The sequence below is a fragment of the Callorhinus ursinus genome, unplaced genomic scaffold (assembly GCF_003265705.2).
Source record: "Callorhinus ursinus isolate GAN/ISIS: 27379988/994484 unplaced genomic scaffold, GSC_fseal_2.0 scaffold6, whole genome shotgun sequence".
In the NCBI taxonomy this organism is placed as follows: domain Eukaryota; kingdom Metazoa; phylum Chordata; class Mammalia; order Carnivora; family Otariidae; genus Callorhinus; species Callorhinus ursinus.
The window spans coordinates 56,067,213-56,092,240 of record NW_027397068.1 but is presented as its reverse complement, the minus strand read 5'-3'; the positions used below and the strand labels follow the sequence as shown (position 1 = coordinate 56,092,240).

The 25,028-nt window shown below is 36.3% G+C and overlaps 1 long non-coding RNA gene across 1 annotated transcript in view; it reads right to left on the bottom strand.

Annotated features, from left to right (window-relative positions):
* Positions 1-4,236: 4,236 nt before the first annotated feature.
* Positions 4,237-25,028, bottom strand: part of LOC141372920 (uncharacterized) — a 38,424-nt gene continuing 17,632 nt past the window's right edge. The window contains exons 2-3 of the long non-coding RNA XR_012378444.1: positions 5,363-5,457; positions 4,237-4,411 (exon numbers count right to left, since the gene is read on the bottom strand). This is a non-coding gene — a long non-coding RNA (uncharacterized lncRNA). The remainder of the gene's footprint in view (positions 4,412-5,362; positions 5,458-25,028) is intronic.

Below are 25,028 nucleotides of genomic sequence, written 5' to 3'. Positions count from 1 at the left end.
TAAAGTTGCATAGCAATGAGAAACAACATCTAGGATAGTGGTTATTTTCAAGGGGGAAAATAGGAGGGTGGGATTGCAGAAAAGCATGACTTCAACTGAATATTATAGGTCTTTGGAAGAGGTACACTTTCATGAGTATTTGGTTTACTATTATAATTTATTATTTATATGTCCCTCACAGATGTTCTGCCATATGTTTGAATATCATATGACATAAATTATAAGAGAATATTTCATCAGATTTAAAAGAAGATGAGGATGGATACACAGATTTGGAGGTTTTAAACATAGAGTTGACTATTTTACATGTGAGAGTATATGAAATTTCCTTTATAGAGAATGTAGAAGGAGATAAGGAATATAAACACAATGTCTTAGAAATACCAACTATAATGTTTAAAGAGAGGGAAAGGTCAGCGTGAAAGTTGGAAAATAGAGAAAAATCATATCTTGAAATGAAAGGAATAGAATTACAATGGAATATTACTCAGCCATAAAAACGAGTGATATTGTGTCATTCGCAACAACATGGATGGAGCTAGAGGGTATTATGCTAAGTGAAATAAGTCAGACAGAGAAAGGCAAATATGATTACATTCACACATGGAATTTAACAAAACAAATGAACAAAGAAAAAAAAGACAAACACAAAAACAGCAGACTCTTAAAGACAGACCACATTGGTGGTTGCCAGGGGTGGGGGGTGAGGGGAGGATGTGTGAAATAGATGAACAGGATTCAAAGGTACAAACTAGTTACAAAATTAGAAATAGAGAAGAAGGGCACCTGGGTGGCTCAGTTGGTTAAGCAACTGCCTTCAGCTCAGGTCATGGTCCTGGAGTCCCGGGATCGAGTCCCACATCGGGCTCCCTGCTCAGCAGGGAGTCTGCTTCTCCCTCTGACCCTCTCCCCTCTCATGCTCTCTCTCTATCTCATTCTCTCTCTCAAATAAATAAATAAAATCTTTAAAAAAATAAAATAGAACTAGAGAAGAAAAGTACAGCATAGGGAATACAGTCAATAAGATGGTAATAACATTGTTTGGTGACAGATGGTGATGAGTACACTTATCATGGTGAGCACTGAGTAATGTACAGAATTGTTAAATCATTATAGTGTACACCTGGAACTAATATAACACTGTATGTTCATTATACTTCAATAAAAACAAACAAAACAAAAAAAAACTTTGGTTGTTGACTTTACGGAAATGTAAGTTTTGCATATAAGAACTGTTTTGCCTTGTAATTTTAGATTAAATTCATTAAAAAGTCATCAAGTCTGCAGTAAAATCTAATTTACAAAGCCATTCAGTGTTGCATAGTAGTGGTTTAAAATAGTTAAAAAAAATAAAGGAATACAAGGGTCAACAAAAATGCAAAATGAAACAGAGACCAAGGTTCAGGAATAGCTGTTAGATTAATCAATATTGTTGTATTGGTTGTGTTATGGTTTAAAGAATATGGTAAGTAATTCGAAAACTCATGTAGATGTTGATAAAAAATTCCATGTTTCTTATTATATTAATTTGGTAGGGCTGCCATAATAGAGTGGCTTGTTTCAACAACAAAAATTTACTTCTGTACACTTTTGAAATTTAGAAGTCTAAGGTGAAGTTGTCTGCAGGTTTGGTTTCTTCCGTGGCCTCTCGCCTCGGCTTGCAGATGGCCTCCTTCTTGCTGTCTCCTCACAGAGTCATCTCTCTGTGCGCACCTGCCCTTGGGGTCTCTCTGTGTTTCCTATTCCCCTTTTTCTTGTAGACACCAGTCATATTGGATTAGGGCCCACCCTTACAACTTCATTTGAACTTACTTACTTCTTTTACCACCAAATATAGTTTCATCCTGAGGTACCGAGGTTTGGGCTTCAACATAGAAGTTTTGGAGGGCTGCAATTCAGCCCCTAAGAATGATTTTATTTTGGATATATCCAGATTTCCCAGAAAACTCGTAATCAGCTAGTTATTCATTCATCCTTTCTATCAGTTAAATTCTTTCAGCTATGGGGCTTATTTCTTGTTCTGTATGTGATGGATTCTAACAGTCATCCAATTCCTATCACTGTAAATATTCGATTAATAAAAATTGAAAGACCTCTGAGGTGGCTTGTAAGGAAGTTTCCTATATCCAACACATATCACCAAATAGCCAAAATATCTTGAGGCTTGGAGTATATACAGCAATTGTCATATTTGCTGCTCTTCTTTCCAAGGCATACTGGACACTCTTCCCCCGTGCCATGAACATTTTTTTTCTGAAGTTTTAATGACACAGTTGGTATGTGCACATGCTGGAGATGGGGTCTACAGATAAAGCATTTTTAACAAGAGCCCTGAGGTACCCACAGGATCCCCCTGTGGTGCAGTACATTGACACAGAGGAGAAACTACCTCATTATGTTAGGACTTCAGAGCCTAAAAGCACATCACAAGTGAATCAAATTAACTTTCCATTGCCATGGAAAGCATGGTATACTGACAGTTGAATAAAACTATTCATGGAAAGAATGCCTTATATCAGCTTGGTTAGGATTATATAAAAATTTAATTTTAGGTTTACAGCCTAGATGGGAAAACAAATGTACTGAGAGATTAATATGAATCTGCTGGTAATGTTTCCATAGTCACTACTGTCAGAGACTTAAAGAATATACAATAATCACTTAAGTATGTATTTGAATTAGGTTTGAACCTGAGAAGACTTTTTTTTTTTTTTTTTTTTTTGTAGTTAGCTTTGATTTCCTGAAGGTCAGGAGACGATTTGGGCTAACTTCTGGTATTGGATTCCAGATGAACTCATACACCAGCTTTTGAAATGAGTAATAAGCATGTAGCTGGAAAAAGCCTGGCTAACAATAAGAAGAAAAGAAAAATATGAGAAGGAGCATTAGCACAAGACAATTTTGAGGAAGAAAACTGGAAATACAAAGTGGTATTTTTAGATATATTACATGGTAAGCTGATTTATTTGTGGTGAAGCCACACTCCAGGATTTTATGATTCAGACAAGAATAATTTTTTTTGATTTATTTATTTATTTGAGAGAGAGAGCAGGGGGTGGGGGGTAGGCAGAGGGAAAGAGAAAGAATCTCAAATAGACTGCAAGCTGAGCTTGCAGCCCAACACAGGGCTCAATCTCAAGACTGGGAGATCATGACCTGAGTTGAAATCAAGAGTCAGACACTCGACCAACTGAGCCAACCAAGTGCCCCTCCTTCCCATTTATTGTGAAATTTGTCAAGCCTGAAAAGAAATACTGACCAGCTGATAGGGTCTTGGGGCCTCTATTCTGGTCCTCTATTCTTTTCTATTATTCCTCTCTCTATTTTTCCTCTCTTCCATTATTTTTAATCTGACTCTAGGCAGTTGACTTAATCCCCCTTTACCTTAATTTCTCTGCTAAACAGGAATCACTTCAAATGCTTCCTCTGCATCCTAATTTTCACTTGTAATATTATTAGGCACATCCATATTCTATTATGCATGAGGAATATGGAAAAGTCAACCAACAAAAAATACTTCAGAAATAAAATATATCATTCCTGTTTACAAGAAGTTCCATAGTCAGAAAGAGGGAAAAAAAGTACAGATCTGTATGTATCTGTATGTAATCTTCCAACGAATAATGCTGAGCAAAAACAATTTCTGCCCAATTTCAAATGGAATGTGAATTTCTTGACATCTTACTGTGTGTCATACACCGTGCTCCATATTGTCTCTTCTAATACCCTGAACAATTGCCAAGCCAGGTATTATTATTTTCATTGTATAAATGAAAATTTTCATTGTATAAATGAGGGAATGAATTCTTAGAAAATTTAGGTAACTTGCCCAAGCTCCCATGGCCCGCACTGCTCTGAGGGAAACAAAACAAAAGAAAACAAACAACCAAACAAACCAAACAAACAAAAACAGAAACCAAAACCAATTTTAATTGCTTCCTGTTGCTTTCCTTAGGTTTTATTACTCTACGTATTTGGCAAGTACTAAATATGTATTAAATCAAATACTGGGGAACAGTTCAAATGATTTAAAGAACTAGACCTTAGCTTTTCAATCTTTGAAGATAATTTTGAGTGAATGAGATAAATTGACTTAAACTGATGTTTAGTTTCTGCCCTTAACTCTATCCCTCAAAAATAAGTCCTCTCTCTGTGTCTTTACCCATTATTTACACATGGATGAAAAAAGAAGAAAAGGAAACACAGTAATTTTAAAAATGAAATTTATTTGTTACCATGTGTGCATATCTTACAATACTTAGTTTTTCCAGGAATTGAATAAAAACATACATAAAATAAACAGTTTCATATTCTCAGTAGCTAGTAAGGTGTTGGAGATTCCTCCTAAATGTTTATTGGATTGAATCCACACCCATAAAAGGTTGAAAGAAGAGCTGAAATGGAGAAAAAGCTAAAGTGGAGAAAAAGAATAATCAGTAGGGGAAGGTAAGTGTGTGCATAAGGTAATAGTATCTAAATACTGTAAATACCTCAAGGAAAGCTGTTGTGCTAAATGCAAAATGATGGTATTCCCACCAGCACCACCACTATTTTTTGTTTTCAACTCAGTCCAGCAGCTTTCAAAGGTGAGAAGAGCTTTGCAGCTCCAAGGGATGAGGTGAGGAGTCACACTTTCCTAGCAAGATGACCTAATTACTCTGAGCATCTGACAAACTCCAGACCATCCCCACGCTAACCGGCAGTAGACAGTAATTCACAAAGGGGAAGGAAAGGGTGCAGAGCTGGACAAAAAAATGAAAGTAGCCCTGTGCTCTATAGAAGCCTCAGCGCCCTGTTGGGGTTGCTCTAGCAGACTGTAGAATTCAGATTGTCCCTTCTTCTCTCCTTATATAGACATGGCACAGTTTCAAAAATAGCCTGTGCTTTTTTAGACCTTTAAAGACATCATCAATCATTGTCTTCTATGGTAATGCTTCAATTACCCAGGAGGGAAAAAAATACAGTAGCCATGGAAGTGACGTCCTGATGTGCTGAAAATCCCAACTAAGAAAGGGCAGTGTTTGCATATTAGCCATGTAAGCAGTGTAAGAACTGTGATGAACCATTAATAAGCCTCTCTCATGCTTTCTAAGTATTCAGGAAATGTGCTGCCTGACAGGCCAGATCTTTATAGGATTAGCTTAATGGTTTGTCACTTTCTGCATTGCTTGCTGCCCTTCCGCCTTTTTTATGCTGAACGATATTGTACTGAGCTTTCTGTGTGGCCGTACAAACCCAGTGTTTCTCCATGATAAGCGCCCCCATCTTAGGCACTTACAGTTCATCCATGTGAAATGACATCCAGCAAAAAATGAAGCCCTGCAGCTGTCACCCTCTTATACAAATCTCGTTGATTTCTTACCGCCAAGGTGGTTTCAAATTGGCCACTCCCAGGTGATCACCAGAATAATGAATACCCAAAGGCGATGCTCCCTTCACTCCGTACCATTTGTATCTCTGGAAAATGAACACATGCAACATGTGACTTCAGCCTGGAGAGGCACACAGGTGCAGCTTGTTTGAATGCAGCTTATGCCAGGCTCCCATATGGTAGCCAGGGAGTTCCAACACATGTTAGGGAAAAAGAAAAAAAGCCATAGGATACAAAATTATTTTATCACACTGAGGTGCTAGTGTGACCTACTTCTGCAGCAAAGAAATGTATGAGGGTTTATAATTAAGATAAGCTGGTTTTCTACAGCTCCTTATGCCAACAACAAAAAATATTTATCATTTACAGAAAAAGGTGAATTGTGGTTTTGAGTATCTAATGAATATGGAATATTAAGAGGACAGGTTCCATCTCATGATATTTTCATTGATATTTACACATACCCCCTAAATGTATACTGTGGCATTATTTTCAATATGAAAGATTTCACACTGCAATAAGCCTGTAATTAGAGTTTTCAGATTATCATCTGTGACTGCTTTATGATAAGAACACCAATTCCCTTGAAACGTTTGAGGTGCCTACTGCCTGCACCACTGATTTTATGAAGGTTCACAATCTGTGAATACCACGGAATTTAAACTCGCTTTATATGCCATGAAGACCCCTAATATATACCACCACAAAATCACATTAGATGGCTCCTCACTCATATATACACATATACACGCATTATTTATAGTGCTGTGGGGTTTCTTTTCAGTTGTTTTAATTTGCCTCAGGGGATTGATAATGGGATGAAGAGCTTTTCACTACTCAGTCACATATTATGAACCTCGTTTGAGTTTGTAATGACCATTAATGCTCAGTTTGAAAATATTGTTGACTGCAATCCATTTTCTTCTTGAATTTCTCTATGTTTTAAATAATCTGTATTTTGAATAGTATGAGGTGTTTTTCATGGCAATAATGTTTTGGATTTTAATGATTGGCTGGGAAATTGTATAGAGATAATTCACTCTATTTTAGACCTTGATGATTTATCATCTTTAAATTGTAAAATCAGAATGAGAAATAATTAACGCACATCACATCACCAAGATCATTTGCCTAGACAAAGCTAACCACAGCTCAATATCTATCCCAACATACATACTATGAACAAGCATAGTTCTCTACTAAAAGCTAAAATTCTAAAAGTCTTTGTTAAGTACTAAAAAGCTAAAATATTTTTGAATATTTTGTATTAAAAGAGGTCAGTACTAATTCAGTTGGTGGCTGCTACAGGAATTTATTATCTAAAAGTCACCTAACATTTATAAGACAATCAAAATGGATTTCAGGTAACAGACTAATGTGGATATAGATAAATAGAAATGGAAGAAAGAGAAAAAGAAAGAAAGAAAAGAAAAGGAAAAAAGAAAAATAGAAAGAAGGAAAGAAAGGAAGGAAAGAAGGAAGGAAGGAAGGATGGAAGGAAGAAAACCCCTCTTTTATGAATTTGGGATGGATAAACCAGGATCTGGTGGGAGAAAAATCCAAGATTCTATAAATACTATGAATTATTATAGGAATAATGACTATTTAAGATTCCATCATTTATTACAGAATGCATCTCAATGATTTCTGTTAGATTCACAAATCTTTCCTGGAGTCATCAGGAAAGACCTGTGAAGGCTAGATCCATAAATGAATAGAGAAGAGAAAATTTCCCTACTTATGGCTCCACTATAAGAAAAGGAGACTTGTTAAAACCAATTTAGAGCTTGAGAAATGTAGTCGAACCTTTATCAAACTAGAACCATCTCTTTGAAAAGTGACGCTTTGTGATTCTCATGGTATCACCTCTCCAGGTTCCATCTTAATCAGCACTGACCTCTCAGTGACAAGAAAGAATCAGATGGTGGATTCAAGTGGGAGCAAAACAGGATGAACATTAAAAAAAAAAAAAAAAAAGATTCCAGAGACAGGCAAAAGCGGAAGATGATATGCCAAATACAAACAGTCCATGGGATATGTAATTAGATCAGAAATTCAGAAAGAATGTGTAAGGGGCCCAAAGTGGTAAAGAGTTGTGAATCAAGACTGCCGCTATTTGTCTGCAGGGTCTCTGGCATGAAAACTGGGCCTTCATCAAAACAAGAGCTACTTCACTTTGTTGCAGTATGGGATTACAGCTCATCATAAACATTCAATTACTAAATAATGGGGGCATTCATTGTAGACAGAGGTTGGCAGGAACATGATTTAATAGAAATGGCCAAGGCAGAGCTATGAGGAAAAGGACAATCAGAGACGCTGAAGCCCTTGTAAAACTGTGAGTGTATTTAGCAGCAACCAATTCATGTCTAAAAGCCAAATCATGAAAAAAGATCATTTTTAGACATTCGGACCCTGGTAGGCTTCTCAGTACTGAAATGTACTTTATTTTGACATCAGAGTCATTTTGAAATATGTAAGATTTTAAAAGAGATGATTAAAGCAGCCTGGCATTATGTCAAAAAACACACATGCATGCACGCACGCACACAAACACACACACAATTTCATCTCTACTCAAACCCCTATTCCTCAATTCTTTTTTTTTCCTTCCTACAACCAGATAGGATTTCTATGATTACTGGTTGATAAAATAGTCAACATTTTTTTTCTAATTTTTCCCATGTTGAAAATGAACAGTTATGTAAACATGTTTATTTCCTTCTACTGCCTAGCTGGTAGGACAAATTAATGGTTTATTAGTTTAAATAGAAGGAATATGGACTTGACAGATCTTTTACCCAAGATCATTTTCTGTATAATAGTCATAGACTTTTTTTAATTGTAGATATCTCTGTAAATCAGTGTAAAGTGAAAATGATTTCTTTACACTTAGAGAAAGAAAAAAGGACATTCTTATTCCAATTTTCTGAGGACACTGTTTTTCTACTTAGGTTCTTCTTCTCTCTGCCTGGCACTCAGGAACACTTAAAAAATGTTTAGGGGTGATATATATAGTACTATGCCACAGCCCCTCAGAAGTCAAGAAAGTTCTGATGGTGGTTTTCCTAGGGTCAGTTCTTGTACTTAATGTTCATCAGCTGATAGATTATATTTTATTGCTTTGGATTTATTCCTTGTTTTTTGGCAGATTGTTTTCTGAATTATCCTTTGATCATAGAGTAAATTAGATTTGTTTTCTAGTTTTACATATTATCCATCTGTTGCATGAGGCAAATTATATTAATTCACATGTCTCTCCTATTCAAAAATTTGATTTCCTTTTATAAATTTTGCCATTAACAAATTAGTTGTCTAAGAACACAAAATATGAGATTGACTCTCAATTTAAAAGTTTCTATTTTGAAAATAGAATGTGATTACTATCTACACCATTTGGCTAAATGTCCTTTTCTCTTTGTTTGTATTAACATTTATGAGGGCAAACAATGCAAGTAGATACCTTGTATATCACTATATTTAAACAGAGGTTTTATTTTTTTTACAGTATTTATTAGAGCCAATAAGAACACACACATTTGGCAATTTTGAGAATTTTTCTTAATTTTGGCCTTTATTAAAAAAAAAGTTAAAAGTGTAGTTGAAAGAAGACCAGGAATATGAAGCAAATGAAACAAACAAATACCACTATATTTTATTTTTAATTTGATGTTATTAAGTTTGTTGAGAAGCTAAACCTAAAAGAATATTTTACCTAATCAGAGATATATAGATAAGGAGTATTCAGTAAGAAAAGGATATATTACTGATAGCTGGCAAATGGTCCTTTTACTCTATTTATGTCTCTGTGCAATACTATACAGTGCAGGTCCCCATCCCACCATCTCCCAACAGTGGCATCTAAGAAACGTAATTCAACCAAAGCTGATTTGTCTAGCATTTTTAACAAATTTATTTTTGATATTTCATTTTCCCAAAAGTGCCCTTATAGTACAAGAGAACTCAACAATTCTTCTAACTTATCAGAAAAAGTACAATTGTCCCAGTATAATTTTAGTATCAAAAAAATTCAAATATTTCAATTTTTCTCTTTTATTTTATTTTTATTTTTTTTCAATTTTTCTCTTTTAAAGGCAATCAATACATAGCATATGTGGTCATTTTTTAAGCAGTAGACAACCTACCTATCACATTCTATAGCAATGTTTCTTTTTCATTATAGTGTTTACTCTATATTTACTGTATAAAATATTATATTTATTACAGTAAATATCAGATTTAATAATCTAATCTCTAGATGGGAAATGCAACTATCAAAAGCACAATTTGTTGGGTTGAAGCAAAATAAAATCATTACATTCTAATAAATTCTGAGCTTTCATTGACTCCATTATATAAATAACTTGATTAAAAGCTATAACTCAGAATGATTTGTGTTTTTTGTGAACCTAGAATACTCAAAGGAAACATATGGTTGTAGACATAGCAAATTTTTAAAATCTGATATTTGATACAATTGTCTATTCATTTTTTAAATCATGGGATATATTTCAAACAAAGTCTCATTCTTATTTTTTACACTGTCTGTTGGAATCTGTGGCATTTGAGACCAAGAAATACACACCAAAATTGATTGAGAACCTATTTTTTTTCTTTTTAACCACGTATACATATACACACATATATACACAAATCAGTCACCTCTGAAGAATACTAAGAATTCTGCTTTCACTACACATTTAATTTGAAGTTTGTTTCCATATTCTTCAGTCAGTTGAAAAATTACCAAACTTAAAAATTTCTTTCTTTGGAATCAGAGAATTAACTCAATCTACTTTAATGCTTGACAGGTCTGTTAACACATTTAGTGTTATAATGTAATATAGTATAATATAGTGTTATAGTGTAATAATTTACCTATAGAAACTACAAAAGTGATTGAGAATGTATATGTATTTGTGGCTATTAATTCTTTAAATGCATCTACTAAACACAAAACAAAATGAATACTGATAAGAAGCCTGGCCTTTTTTTTTTTTTTAACTTGTAATCAGAATAAAAAAGAGACAACCAATTAAATAATCAGTTTAAACATACTGTGCACAAAGGGAACCATGTTTCCTTACTTAAATAATTTAATACAAAGTTAGCTCAAGTTAAAAATATTTTAACTAAAATATTCTGTGCTTATTGTTTTTTGAGTTTGATAAAAGAGTGCAAAATCTCAGCATTCAGAATTTTTTAGACACTCTTTTCAAGATACTGAACAACACCTACAGTAGGCTTCCATGATACAGTTCATAGGAAAACGGATTTTACATCTTCACAGTGGCACAACTAGAGAGATGACTATGCTCAAAAACACATTGTTTAAAAAAACTGGTACGTGAAGAAATTGGAGACAAATGTTTTCCTAACTCGTGCTTCAAAAAATTAGGAATATCCAACATTTGAAATTTCCTTAAAATACAATCTATAAATTCAAACATTTTTGTATCTAATAGGAAATTTTAAAAAATATTTACCTTCAGTGGTGCCTGGGTGGCTCAGTCCGTTAAGCACAGGACTCTTGATTTCTGCTCAGTTCATGATTTCATGGTCATGAGATCGAACCCCGTGTTGGGCTCCGCGCTCAGCACGGAATCTACTTGAGATTCACTCCCACCCTCTCCCTCTGCCCCTCACCACTTGCTCTCTCTCTCTCTCTCTCTCAAAAATAAATAAGGAAATAAAGAAACCTTGACAGGAAATATTTACCTTCCATATTAGTAATACCACAGTCTCAATGTCCAAAATATCCCAGAAGTCAGTTCACTGAGGTATTACTAGAATTCTTTTGGAAACTTCAAACCATGACATGGGGATCTGGGCCTCCTTGTAATTTAGATTGCTTTGGGAGATAACAAAGGGCATATAAACAGTACAACCTCATGAGACTCCATCTCAGTTTGCATTCATATTGGGACACTGGGAGTGTTCTAATACAGAATTTCTAGAATATCAGGTTCTTCTAATTACTTCTTAATTTGAAATGTGCTTTTTCCTTTTTAAATATTTTATTTATTTATTTATTTGAAAGAGAGAGAGACACAGCAAGAGAGGGAACACAAGTGGGGGTGGGGGGGCTGGTGGGAGAGGGAGAAGCAGGCTTCCCGTGGAATGAGGGGCCCAATGCGGGACTCGATCCCAGGACCCGGGGACCATGACCTGAGCCGAAGGCAGACGCTTAATGACTGAGCCACCCAGGTGCCCCTGAAATGTGCTTTTAATGTAACATATTCTTGAATATTATTGAAAAAATAGCTATATTGAAGGGTCATTAATTTGAACATTATATGAATCCATTGTATGATATGATACATTCTATGATTAAACACTTCCTAAATTTGAATTCTCTGTGAGAAATCAGATAGATAGGGAAACAGAGGCATAGATACAGTCAGTTTGCTATAATGAAATATATGTATTCCTAAAAATGACTGTGTTGTGCAAAAATCACCCAACAAAAAACCACAAGTCTTGTGAGAAAAGATGAAGCTAAGAATACAACACTCAGAAACTTTGTTAGTAACACACACACACACACACACACACAACACACACACACAGTGGTAAAAGCCTATTAAATAATGCACTGTTTTTCATATATGGAATGATTAACAGATACATAAATATTACAATAATTTTGGCACTTTTTCCTTGAAAAAGACCAGAAGTTTGCTTGGGGAAGTGGGTGTGAAAGGGATTGCAGCTTGTGATTATTATGAATTGGTAGAAAGAGGGTTATGTGACATCTGACGGAAAGTTGTAACACCAGCTGGAGAAGTGTGGCTCACAACACCACAGTAAACAGAGGTAGCTAGGAGATGTTTGAGGCATGTGTATGTATTCTCTGTATTCTTATGCAGGTCAGTTCAACTGGGTGAAGGTTTTTTTTTTTTTTTTCCTTCCTATTTTCAAGTAGTGTTTCTTGGAGAATAAATTGTGCAGAAACAAAAGCAAAATTTGCAGTATGCTCAAATTGTTCCCTAATATAGCCAATGTATTGGAACAAATCCATGTTTTCAGAACAAGTGTTGGAACAGAACTGACTGCCTATCTTCTTGAACATAATTTCTAAGATTCATAAATAATAATGTAAAACCGTGGGATAATTGAATTAACACATTTAAAATCCTTCTATAACTAAAGGAAGAGTTGGCAAGCTTTTTCTGTAAAAGGTCAGACAGTAAATATATATTGCTTTGCCGAGGATAAGGTCTCTGTTCCAATTACTTAAACATGAGTAGTGGTGCAAAACCAGCCACAGTCAAGGTGGAAATGAATGCGTGTGGCTATGTTAAATACAACTATTTACAAAAACAAATACAGGCAAAAGTTCATAAATGTTTGCTTCTTATTTTTATGTGCTACACAAGGCTATAACTTTGAGAGGTGTTACTATACTGACACACTTTTTAACACTTTAAGAAGTCATAAAAGGGATGGATGTGATTGGCAAAAGTTTTACCTCTATTGTAATATTTTCTAGCCCGCTAAAATGCTTATGTAAGACAAGCAGTTTATATCATATCCTCCATTTTTCTCCCTGAAATAGAAGTTGAAAGTTACTTTGTTAAAATTTACAAGTATAGTTATTGAGCCCATCCTAGGTGATAGAAAATGCAACTATTTATGTATGATAACTGAGTGATATTTTTCAGGAGAAAAGGAGGAAAAGTTTGTCCCCCTCAAAAATCACAATTTATCTAGAATATGAGAGAGCATAGCAAAGGACAAAACTTGGATTTTTTTTCAAGTTATGCAGGGTTAGGGGAAATGTAATTTTATTTTTCTTATTTGTAATGGATAAGCCTGTGGGGGACAAAAAGGCTAAGAAATAGGTTTAAATTTTTAAAAATGCCCCACATTTGGGCTTATTCACAAGATAATTGTGTAAAAATTTGAGGGAGAAACTTGTGAAATATTTACTGGAAGGCGCTGTGTTGATACATATAGAGAATTTGTCTTTTTCTTGTTAAAATAGTAAGTTGGTCTTAGAAATTTTAACATGGGTGAATGAAAAGTATTTCTTAAATCCTAACTAATATATGGCTATCAAAGAGATAACAAATCTCACCTGAATGATTTCTTTGTTTTGTGGTGACTGTATCAGTGCTTGATTATTATAAAATATAACATAAACTTTTAAAACATTGTAAAATAATAATAATAAAAGTTTCTCACTTGTGTTAACCCTGTTATTCATTTTTAAAATATTTTATTGTCACAAATTAGATATCCAAGTGACTATTTCTCATGTGTCCATGAGCATATTTTAAACTATCAGTCAAATCTCCTGTCAATTCTTTTTTATTTCACCATATACTGTTACTTAAAAAAAAAAAGTTTCTTTTTTTGCTTGTGATGGACTTTTAAGATCTACTCTCTTAGCAACTTTAAAATATGCAATAAAATATTATTAACTATAGTCATCCTGCTGTACATTATAGCCCCAGGATTTATTTATTTTAAAACTTGAAGTTTGTAATTTTTGACCCCTTTACCCGCCCCCACCTTGGTAACCACCAATCTGCTTTCTATCTTTGAGCTTGATTTTTGTTTTTTTGTTTGTTTCACATTTTTAGATTCCAGATATAAGTGAAATCATGCTATATTTGTCTTTACCTGATGTATTTCACTAAGTATAATTCCCTCAACTTCCATTCACATTCTTGCAAATGGCAAGGTTTCCTTCTTTTTTATGGCTGAGTAGTACACTATTGAATATATATACCACATCTTCTTAATCCATTCATCCATTGATAGACACTTAGGTGTTTCCATATTTTGTCTATTGTAAATAATGCTTCAATAAACATGGGAGTATATATATCTTTTCAAATTAGTGTTTTTGTTTTCTTCAGATAAATACCCAGGACAATAGCTGGATAATATGGAAAGTCTATTTTTAATTTTTTGAGGAACCTCCGTACTGTTTCCATAGTGGAATTACATGCTCAATGCATGTATTCTCTCTCACTCTGTGTCAAATAAATAAATAAAATCTTTTTAAAAAAAGACTTCATGAATATGCTTCCTTTCTTTCTTTCTTTTTAAATCCTGATCTTGACAAGGTAAAATCAAAAGAGTTGGATCTGGCTCCAAAAGCAAAGGCAACAAAAGTAAAGAAGGGCTACATCAAACTAAAAAGCTTCTGCACAGCAAAGGATATCAGCAACAAAATGAAAAGACAACCTACTTGGACGCCTGGGTGGCTCAGTCGGTTAAGCGTCTGCCCTCAGCTCAGGTCATAATCCCAGGGTCCTGGGGTCAAGTCCCACATCAGGGTCTTGGGATCGAGTCCCACATCAGGCTCCAGCAGGATTCCGCTTCTCCCTCTCCTTCTGCTGCTCTCTCTCTCTGTCAAAGAAATAAATAAAATCTTAAAAAAAAAAAGACAACCTACTGAATGGGAGATTATATCTGCAAATAAGGATCTGATAACAGGTTACTATTCAAAATATATAACGAATTCATACAGCTCAATAACCTAAAGACAAATGATCTGATTAGAAAATGGGCAGGGGATCTGAATAAACATTTTCCCCAAGAAGACATAGAGATGACCAATAGGTATGTGAAAAGATGCTGAACATCATTAATCATCAGGGAAATGCTAATCAAAACCACAATGAGATATCATCCCACACCTGTTAGAATGGCTAAAATCAAAAATACAAGAAAAACAAGTGTTTAATTTCAGTTTTTCCAAGATTAAGTTTGTAGAGGCAAAATAGTGTTAATATAGATATTTCAGAGATTGTAAGTTTTATGAGAAGGACGTATAGATTTATAGATGTCCTCATCATCCATAATACTTTTACCCTTAGGGTAAACCTTTACTGAGTCCTTATAAAATAGTTATGGATTATACTCCAACAGGAAATTGTATGCTCCTCCATTCTGATATCATCAGTTACTGTAATAAATTAACCCTAGCCTTGCAGTTTCAATATCAACACTTTTTTAACTCTCTCTGATGCTTTTCTGAAGGCTCTGCTGTAAAATACAAGCTAGAAGATCAGGAGATCCCAGAATAGAAGGCAGGGATTGTGACAAAAGACACCAACTTATCACCAATGTATAAAACAACTTGTTGAGGAGGCTATGGGAAAATTAAGCTGACCTAAGTTATTTTGGAAATGGTGGGCTACTGTAAGATTAAAGACAAAGGGAACTGTGAATAAGAACCAGTAGTAAAGTTGTTTCTTGTAAGGGAATGGGTTGACAATTTTGGAACCATTGTTTTTGTTAACTAAAATTGAACAAATACAAAAGTGGATGGTGGGAGACAGGAACCAGGTTTTTCATCTGGTGTGGGAGATTACTGATAAAGCAAGGCAGAAGGCTAAAATGTTTAACTACATTAAACCCATGTAGTTTAATGGGTTAGAGTGCAAAAGTCAGTGGAAGTGTAGTTTATTTTAATATAAGTAAAATGGATGAATTACAGAAATATTTAACTCATGTGTATGTACATGGGTAAGTATATACTATGTGTTTCTTCACTCTGTCAACTGTAAGGGCAGAGAGGCAACAAGACCCAGTAGCCACAAGCATACCTAGTAATCTGATATTGGTTACTAATACCATTCTCCAATTGAGGGAACCAAGGATCCTTGGGTAAATGGCTGATTGTAAGTCTGGAGCAGGACATGTACAAGATGGTCATGGAGCAATTTGTAATGTCTAAAAGTAAGGAAGTCAGGGGCACCTCACTGTCTCAGTCAGAGAAGCATGTGACTCTTGATCTTGGGGTTATAAATTTGAGTCCCACATTAAGGGTAGTGATGACTAAAAAAAAGTAAATTAAAAAAAAAAGAAAAGTAAAGAAAGGAAGTTATAAATACACACATGCATGTCCGTGCATGCACCCCCCCACACACACACAAATGATGGGGCTATATCAAAGGGACAAGGAACTGATTAAAAGAGCCCCCAGTGCCCAAAGGTGGAACAATTTGGGCAACAAAACAAAATGCTGATAAAAGAAACAGAAGAATATCAAAATAAATGGAGAAACATACTGTGTTTTTGGATCAGGAGGCTCAACAATAAACATGCTAATTCCTCCCAAATTGACAGACAGATTTAATACAGTAGCCAGGAAAATCACATTTTTGTAGTTCTAGACAAGATTATTCAAAACTTTTAATGGAAAGCCAAAGGAATTTGATTTGTTAAAGCAATTTTGGGGAAAAAATAAAATGAGAGAAATCAATATACTCAGGTTCAACTTTTATTATATAACTGCAGTAGTCAGAACTAAAATTAAATGCTTTTACTCTGAGAAAGATGCTATTTAGAAGTGCAAAGACAAGCAGTGGACTGGTAGAAAATAATTCCATGCCATATCTCTGACTCAGGACTACTATCAAGAATATATAAAGAACTCTGAAAAATTGACAGTAAAAAACAGACAAACCAGTTATAAACTGAGCAAAATAAATGACAGAGCATTTCACTGAAGAGGATATACAGATGGCAAAAAGCACATAAAAAGATATTCAACATTATTATTCATTAGGCAAATGCAAATTTAAAACAATTATGTATCACTATGTGCCTACTAGAATTTCTCAAGTAAAATATAATGACAACAACAAATGCTCTTGAGGATATGGAGAAACTCCATCACTCATATATTGCCAGTGGAAATGTAAAATGGTCTGCTACTCTGAAAACAGTTTGTCAGTGTCTTAATAAACCACATATGTAATTGCTGTGTAGCCTGGACAGTTGCACTCCTGGTCTTTCATCCCAGAGAAATGAAAAGTTGTGTTCACACAACAGCTTGTGCACAAACATGTTCATGATGGCTCTGTTTGGAGTAGTGCCAAACTGGAAATAACCCAGGTTCCTTGAGTAAGTGAAAAATTAGATAAACTGTGGTATATCCATACAATAGAATCATACTCAGCCATAAAAAGGAACAAACTGTTCAGACCTACAATTATCAGGATGAATTGCCAGAGAATTATGCTGAGTGAAAAACAATTTTTAAAAAGTTAAATATTGGGGCACCTGGGTGGCTCAGTCGTTAGGCGTCTGCCTTCGGCTCAGGTCATGGTCCCAGGGTCCTGGGATCAAGCCCCACATCGGGCTCCCTGCTCGGCGGGAAGCCTGCTTCTCCCTCTGCCCCTCCCCCTGCTTGTGTTCCCTCTCTCGATGTGTCTGTCTCTGTCAAATAAATAAATAAAATATTTTTTAAAAAGTTAAATATGGCATGTTTCTTTTTATACAGCATTCTTGATATTATAAAATTAAAGAAATAGAGAATAATTGGAGACCAGATATCAAAGAGGGGATGGAAGCATAAGGGAATTGGTTGTAGCTATTAAAAGGCTGTATGAGGGAAAATTCAGGTGAGAGAAGAGGTCTGTGTCTTGCCTCTCTCAATGTCAGTATTATCAAGCTATGGGTTTTCAAGCTGCTACCATTGAGGAAACCTGGAAAAAGGATGCATGGGATCTCTCTGTATTATTTCTTACAACTGCACGTGGGTCTACTATTATCTCAAAATAAAAATGTAGTTGAAAATAAGACGTAATATATAAGACAGAATGACAAAAATTAACTGCGCTGAATTGAAGTAGAAAGATGATTTAATATGGGAGTTTTATGCATCTTTCTCCTTCCCTTCCATCATGAATAAGTTCCATTAAATCAATATCAAAATATGCCAAATATTCAAATTTTATTCTGAAATTTTTCTTGTGCAATAATTTTGATTCCCTGGGAAACTCTCAAGCATTTTGTCCTGTCTTACTGAGATGGATTTATTCATATCCCCAAAGAAATAAATATATAGTTACAATTACATTATAGAATAGATTCATACTTTAAAATTGTTTTTATAGTAAACATTTTTAAATTCTCCACTGACTTTCAGGAAACTCCATTGAGATATACCCCTATGGGGAGTTAAAATGTTATAAAATGAAAAGTATATTTTTTAAAGCTTTTATTTTAATTCCAGTTAGTTAAGATACACTTATATTAGTTTCATTTCTATGCACAAATAATGAAGCATCAGAAAGAGAAATTAAACAAACTATCCCATTTCAATTGCACCCAAAATAATAAGATACCGAGGAATAAAGCTAACTAAAGAGGTGAAAAACCTGTACTCTGAAAACTAGAAAATACTGATGAAAGAAATTCAAGATGACACAAAGAAATGGAAAAACATTCCATGCTCATGGTTTAGAAGAACAAGCATTGTTTAAAATGTCTGTATTACCCAAAGAAATCTACACATTTAATTTAATGCAATCCCTATCAAAATGCCAACAGCATTTTTCACGCAACTAGACCAAACATCCTAAAATTTGTATGGAACCACAGAAGACCCTGAATAGCTAAAGCAATCTTGAAAAAGAAAAGCAAAGATGGACGCATCACAATTCCAGACTACACCATTACAATGGTGTAGCAATCAAGACAGTAGGGTACTGGCACAAAAATAGACACAGAATAGAAAACAATAGAACAGGATAGAAAACCCAGACATAAACACACAATTATATGGTCAGTTAATCTTTGACAAAGCTGGAAAGAATATCCAATGGGAAAAAGATAGTCTCTTCCACAAATGCTGTTGGGAAAACTGGACAGCCACATGCAGAAGAATGAAACTGGACCACTTTCTTACACCATACACAAAAATAAATTCAAAATGGATGAAAGACCTAAATGTGAGACCTGAAACCATAAAAATCCTATAAGAAAACACAGGCAGGGGGCGGAGCAAGATGGCGGAGGAGTAGGAGACCTAGATTTCGTCTGGTCTCAGGAATTCAGCTGAATAGGGATCAAACCATTCTGAACACCTACGAACTCAACAGGAGACCAAAGAAGAGAGTAGCAACAACTCTCTGAACAGAAAAGTGACCACTTTCTGGAAGGTAGGACGTGCGGAGAAGTGAATCCGAGGCGATATTCGGGAGGATAGACGGCGGGGGAGGGGCCTCCGCCGGCCGCTTCTGGCAAGTGCTAGAGCCGCGGAGCACAAAATCGGACCTTTTAGAAGTTGGCTCCGCTGAGGGACGCCGCTGCAGTGGCTAAGCGGGGGGTGGAATCCTCCCGGGACAGTGTGGTCTCAGGACCCTCGGGGTCACAGAGAGACCGGGGGTGCCTGAGTGCGCCAGAGCTCCCAGGGATCGGAGCGGGGAAGCCGGCTGCAGAGACGGAGCAGAGTCGCGGGCTCTCAGCTCGGGGTTACCATAAACTGTGATCTGCGGCCCAGTCGGGGCACGGCTCCTCCAGCAGGGACCCAGCAGGCGGCAGATCCGGGGAGACTCCCCTTCCTTCCCGGGGAGGAGCGGTGCGGGAACGCACTGCAGGGATCTGCTGGGTTTGGAGACTCTGCGCGGGGTCGGGTGCCAGAGATAGCAACGCTCGGTCACAGGCTGGGTGAGCACGGAGTGCGGCCAGAGACCGGGGACACGGAAGTGACTGCTTTTCTCTGGGGGCACACTGAGGAGCGGGGCCCCGAGTTCTCAGCTCCTCTGGGTGGAGATTGGGAGGCCACCATTTCTGCCCTGGTCCTCCAAGGCTGTACGGAGAGCTTGCAGGGAACAAAAGCTACTGAGAGCAAACCGGAGCAGCTTCCTTAGCCCGGACCCACAAGGGCGGGGCAATTCCGCCTCCGGCAAAGACATTTGGAAACCACAGCAACAGGCCCCTCCCCCAGAAGATCAGCACAAACAGCCAGCAAGCCAAGACCAAGTTGATCGATCAAGGAGAACGGGAGAATTCCAGCGCTAGGGGAATACTGCACATAGATTCATGGCTTTTTTTTTTTTTTTTTTTTTTACCATGATTCATTATTTCATCAAAGTTAATTTTTGTTGACTGTTTTTTTTTTATTTTTCTTTTTTCCTTTTTTAACCAACATCTTATCAATCCCTTTAAAAAAAAAAACATTTTTCATTTTTCATTTTTAGAGTCATATTTTATCCCTTCATAGTAGTTACCCTTATTTTTGGCATATATATATAAGTTGTTCTCTCTTTAAAATTTTGAGGTACAGTTTCTTCTAACAGATCAAAATATACCCTAAATCACTAGTGTATGGCTTTGTTCTAGTCTCCTGCCTGATCACATTCTCTCCCTTTTTCCTTTTTTTTTTTTTTTCTTAAATCATCTTTCTTTTTTCAAACAACTTATCTTACCAAGTCCTTTTATAAAACCTTTTATAATTTTCATCTTTACAGTCATCTTCCATCCCTTCATTGTATCAACCCTTATTTTGTACATATATGTCTTTCTTCCTTTAAAATTTTAGGAGGCACTTTTTTCTAACAGACCAAAATACGCCCCAAATCTAGTGTGTGGCACTGATCTATGCACTAGCCTGATCATATTTGATCATATTCTGCTTTTTTTGTATTGTTTTGTTTTTGTTTTTATCTTTTTTTTTTCTTTTTTCTCTTTCCTTTTTCTTTCTTTCCCTTTCTTTTCCCCTGGTTTCAGGTCTTTTCTGATTTGTATACAGTATATTTGCTGGGGACGTTGTAAACCTGTTAGCATTTCGTTCTCTCATTCATCTATTCTCCTCTGGACAAAATGACAAGACGAAAGAAATCACCTCAGCAAAAAGAACAAGAGGTAGTACCTTCAGCCAGGGACCTACTCAATACAGACATTAGTATGATGTCGGACCTAGAGTTCAGAAACATGACTTTAAAGATACTAGCTGGGCTTGAAAAAAGCGTGGAAGTTATTAGAGAAACCCTTTCTGGAGAAATAAAAGAACTAAAATCTAACCAAATCGAAATCAAAAAGGCTATTGATGAGGTGCAATCAAAAATGGGGGCACTAACTGCTAGGATAAATGAGGCAGAAGAGAGAATCAGCGATATAGAAGACCAAATGATGGAAAATAAAGAGGCTGAGAAAAAGAGAGAGAAACAACTACAGGATCACGAGGGCAGAATTCGAGAGATAAGTGATACGATAAGACGAAACAACATTAGAATAATTGGGATCCCAGAAGAAGAAGAAGAGAGAGAGAGGGGGGCAGAAGGTATATTGGAGCAAATTATAGCAGAAAACTTCCCTAATGTGAGGAAGGAAACAGGCATTAAAATCCAGGAGGCACAGAGAACCCCTCTCAAAATCAATAAAAATAGGTCAACACCCCGACATCTAATAGTAAAACTTACGAGTCTCAGAGACAAAGAGAAAATCCTGAAAGCAGCTCGGGAGAAGAGATATGTAACCTACAATGGTAGAAACATTAGATTGGCAACAAACCTATCCACAGAGACGTGGCAGGCCAGAAAGGACTGGCAAGATATCTTCAGAGCACTAAATGAGAAAACTATGCAGCCAAGAATACTATATCCAGCTAGGCTATCACTGAAAATAGAAGGAGAGATAAAAAGCTTCCAGAACAAACAAAAACTAAAGGAATTTGCAAACACGAAACCAGCCCTCCAAGAAATATTGAGAGGGGTCCTCTAAGCAAAGAGAGAACCTAAAAGCAGCAAAGAGCAGAAACGAACACAGACAACAGACAGTTAACAGTCACCTTACAGGTAATACAATGGCACTAAATTCATACCTTTCAATAGTTACCCTGAATGTAAATGGGCTCAATGCCCCAATCAAAAGACACAGGCTATCAGATTGGATTAAAAAACAAGACCCATCCATATGCTGTCTGCAAGAGACTCATTTTAGACCCAAAGACACCCCCAGATTGAAAGTGAGGGGGTGGAAAACCATTTACCATGCTAATGGACACCAAAAGAAAGCTGGGGTGGCAATCCTTATATCAGACAAACTAGATTTTAAAACAAAGACTGTAATAAGAGATGAGGAAGGACACTATATCCTACTTAAAGGGTCTATCCAACAAGAAGATCTAACAATTGTAAATATCTATGCCCCGAACATGGGAGCAGCCAATTATATAAGGCAATTAATAACAAAAGCAAAGAAACACATTGACAACAATACAATAATAGTGGGGGACTTTAACACCCCCCTGACTGAAATGGACAGATCATCTAAGCAAAAGATCAACAAGGAAATAAAGACTTTAAATGACACACTGGACCAAATGGACTTCACAGACATATTCAGAACATTCCATCCCAAAGCAACGGAATACACATTCTTCTCTAGTGCCCATGGAACATTCTCCAGAATTGATCACATCCTAGGTCACAAATCAGGTCTCAACTGGTACCAAAAGATTGGGATTATTCCCTGCATATTTTCAGACCACAGTGCTTTGAAACTAGAACTCAATCACAAGAGGAAAGTCGGAAAGAACTCAAATACATGGAGGCTAAAGAGCATCCTACTAAAGAATGAATGGGTCAACCAAGAAATTAAAGAAGAATTAAAAAAATTCATGGAAACCAATGAAAATGAAAACACAACTGTCCAAAATCTTTGGGATACAGCAAAGGCAGTCCTGAGAGGAAAGTATATAGCAATACAAGCCTTTCTCAAGAAACAAGAAAGGTCTCAAATACACAACCTAACCCTACACCTAAAGGAGCTGGAGAAAGAACAGCAAATAAAGCCTAAACCCAGCAGGAGAAGAGAAATCATAAAGATCAGAGCAGAAATCAATGAACTAGAAACCAAAAGAACAGTAGAACAGATCAACGAAACTAGGAGCTGGTTCTTTGAAAGAATTAACAAGATTGATAAACCCCTGGCCAGACTGATCAAAAAGAAAAGAGAAATGACCCAAATCAACAAAATCATGAATGAAAGAGGAGAGATCACAACCAACACCAAAGAAATACAAACAATTATAAGAACATATTATGAGCAACTCTATGCCAGCAAATTAGAGAACCTGGAAGAAATGGGTGCATTCCTAGAGATGTATCAACTACCAAAATTGAACCAGGAAGAAATAGAAAACCTGAACAGACCTATAACCACTAAGGAAATTGAAACAGTCATCAAAAATCTCCCAAGAAACAAAAGCCCAGGGCCAGATGGCTTCCCAGGGGAATTCTATCAGACATTTCAAGAAGAATTAATACCTATTCTCCTGAAACTGTTCCAAAAAATAGAAATGGAAGGGAAACTTCCAAACTCATTTTATGAGGCCACCATTACCTTGATCCCAAAACCAGACAAAGACCCCATCAAAAAAGAGAATTACAGACCAATATCCTTGATGAACATGGATGCAAAAATTCTCACCAAAATACTAGCCAATAGGATCCAACAGTACATTAAAAGGATTATTCACCATGACCAAGTGGGATTTATTCCTGGGCTGCAAGGCTGGTTCAACATCCGCAAATCAATCAACGTGATACAATACATTAACAAAAGAAAGAACAAGAATCATATGATCCTCTCAATAGATGCAGAAAAAGCATTTGACAAAGTACAACATCCTTTCTTGATCAAAACTCTTCAGAGTATAGGGATAGAGGGTACATACCTCAATATCATAAAAGCCATCTATGAAAAACCTACAGCGAATATCATTCTCAATGGGGAAAGGCTGAGAGCTTTTCCCCTAAGGTCAGGAACGCGGCAGGGATGTCCACTCTCACCACTGCTATTCAACATAGTATTAGAAGTCCTAGCCACAGCAATCAGACAACAAAAAGAAATCAAAGGCATCCAAATCGGCAAAGAGGAAGTCAAACTCTCACTCTTTGCAGATGATATGATACTGTATGTGGAAAACCCAAAAGACTCCACCCCAAAACTGCTAGAACTCATACAGGAATTCAGTCAAGTAGCAGGATATAAAATCAATGCACAGAAATCAGTGGCATTCCTATACACCAACAACAAGACAGAAGAGAGACAAATCAAGGAGTCTATCCCATTTACAATTGCACCCAAAACCATTAGATACCTAGGAATAAATCTAACCAAAGAGGCAAAGGATCTGTACTCAGAAAACTATAAAATACTCATGAAAGAAACTGAAGAAGACACAAAGAAATGGAAAAACGTTCCATGCTCATGGATTGGGAGAATCAACATTGTGAAGATGTCAATGCTACCTAGAGCAATCTACACATTCAATGCAATCCCCATCAAAATACCATCCACTTTTTTCAAAGAAATGGAACAAATAATCCTAAAATTTGTATGGAACCAGAAGAGACCCCGAATAGCCAGAGGAATACTGAAAAAGAAAAGCAAAGCTGGCGGCATCACAATTCCGGACTTCCAGCTCTATTACAAAGCTGTCATCATCAAGACAGTATGGTACTGGCACAAAAACAGACGCATAGATCAATGGAACAGAATAGAGAGCCCAGAAATGGACCCTCAACTCTATGGTCAACTTATTTTTGACAAAGCAGGAAAGAATGTCCAATGGCAAAAAGACAGTCTCTTCAACAAATGGTGTTGGGAAAATTGGACAGCCACATGCAGAAGAATGAAACTGGACCATTTCCTTACACCTCACACAAAAATAGACTCCAAATGGTTGAAGGACCTAAACGTGAGACAGGAGTCCATCCACATTCTAAAGGAGAACACAGGTAGCAACCTTTTCGACCTTAGCCGCAGCAACTTCTTCCTAGAAACATCGCCAAAGGCACGGGAAGCCAGGGAAAAAATGAACTATTGGGATTTCATCAAGATAAAAAGCTTTTGCACAGCAAAAGAAACAGTCCACAAAACCAAAAGACAACCGACAGAA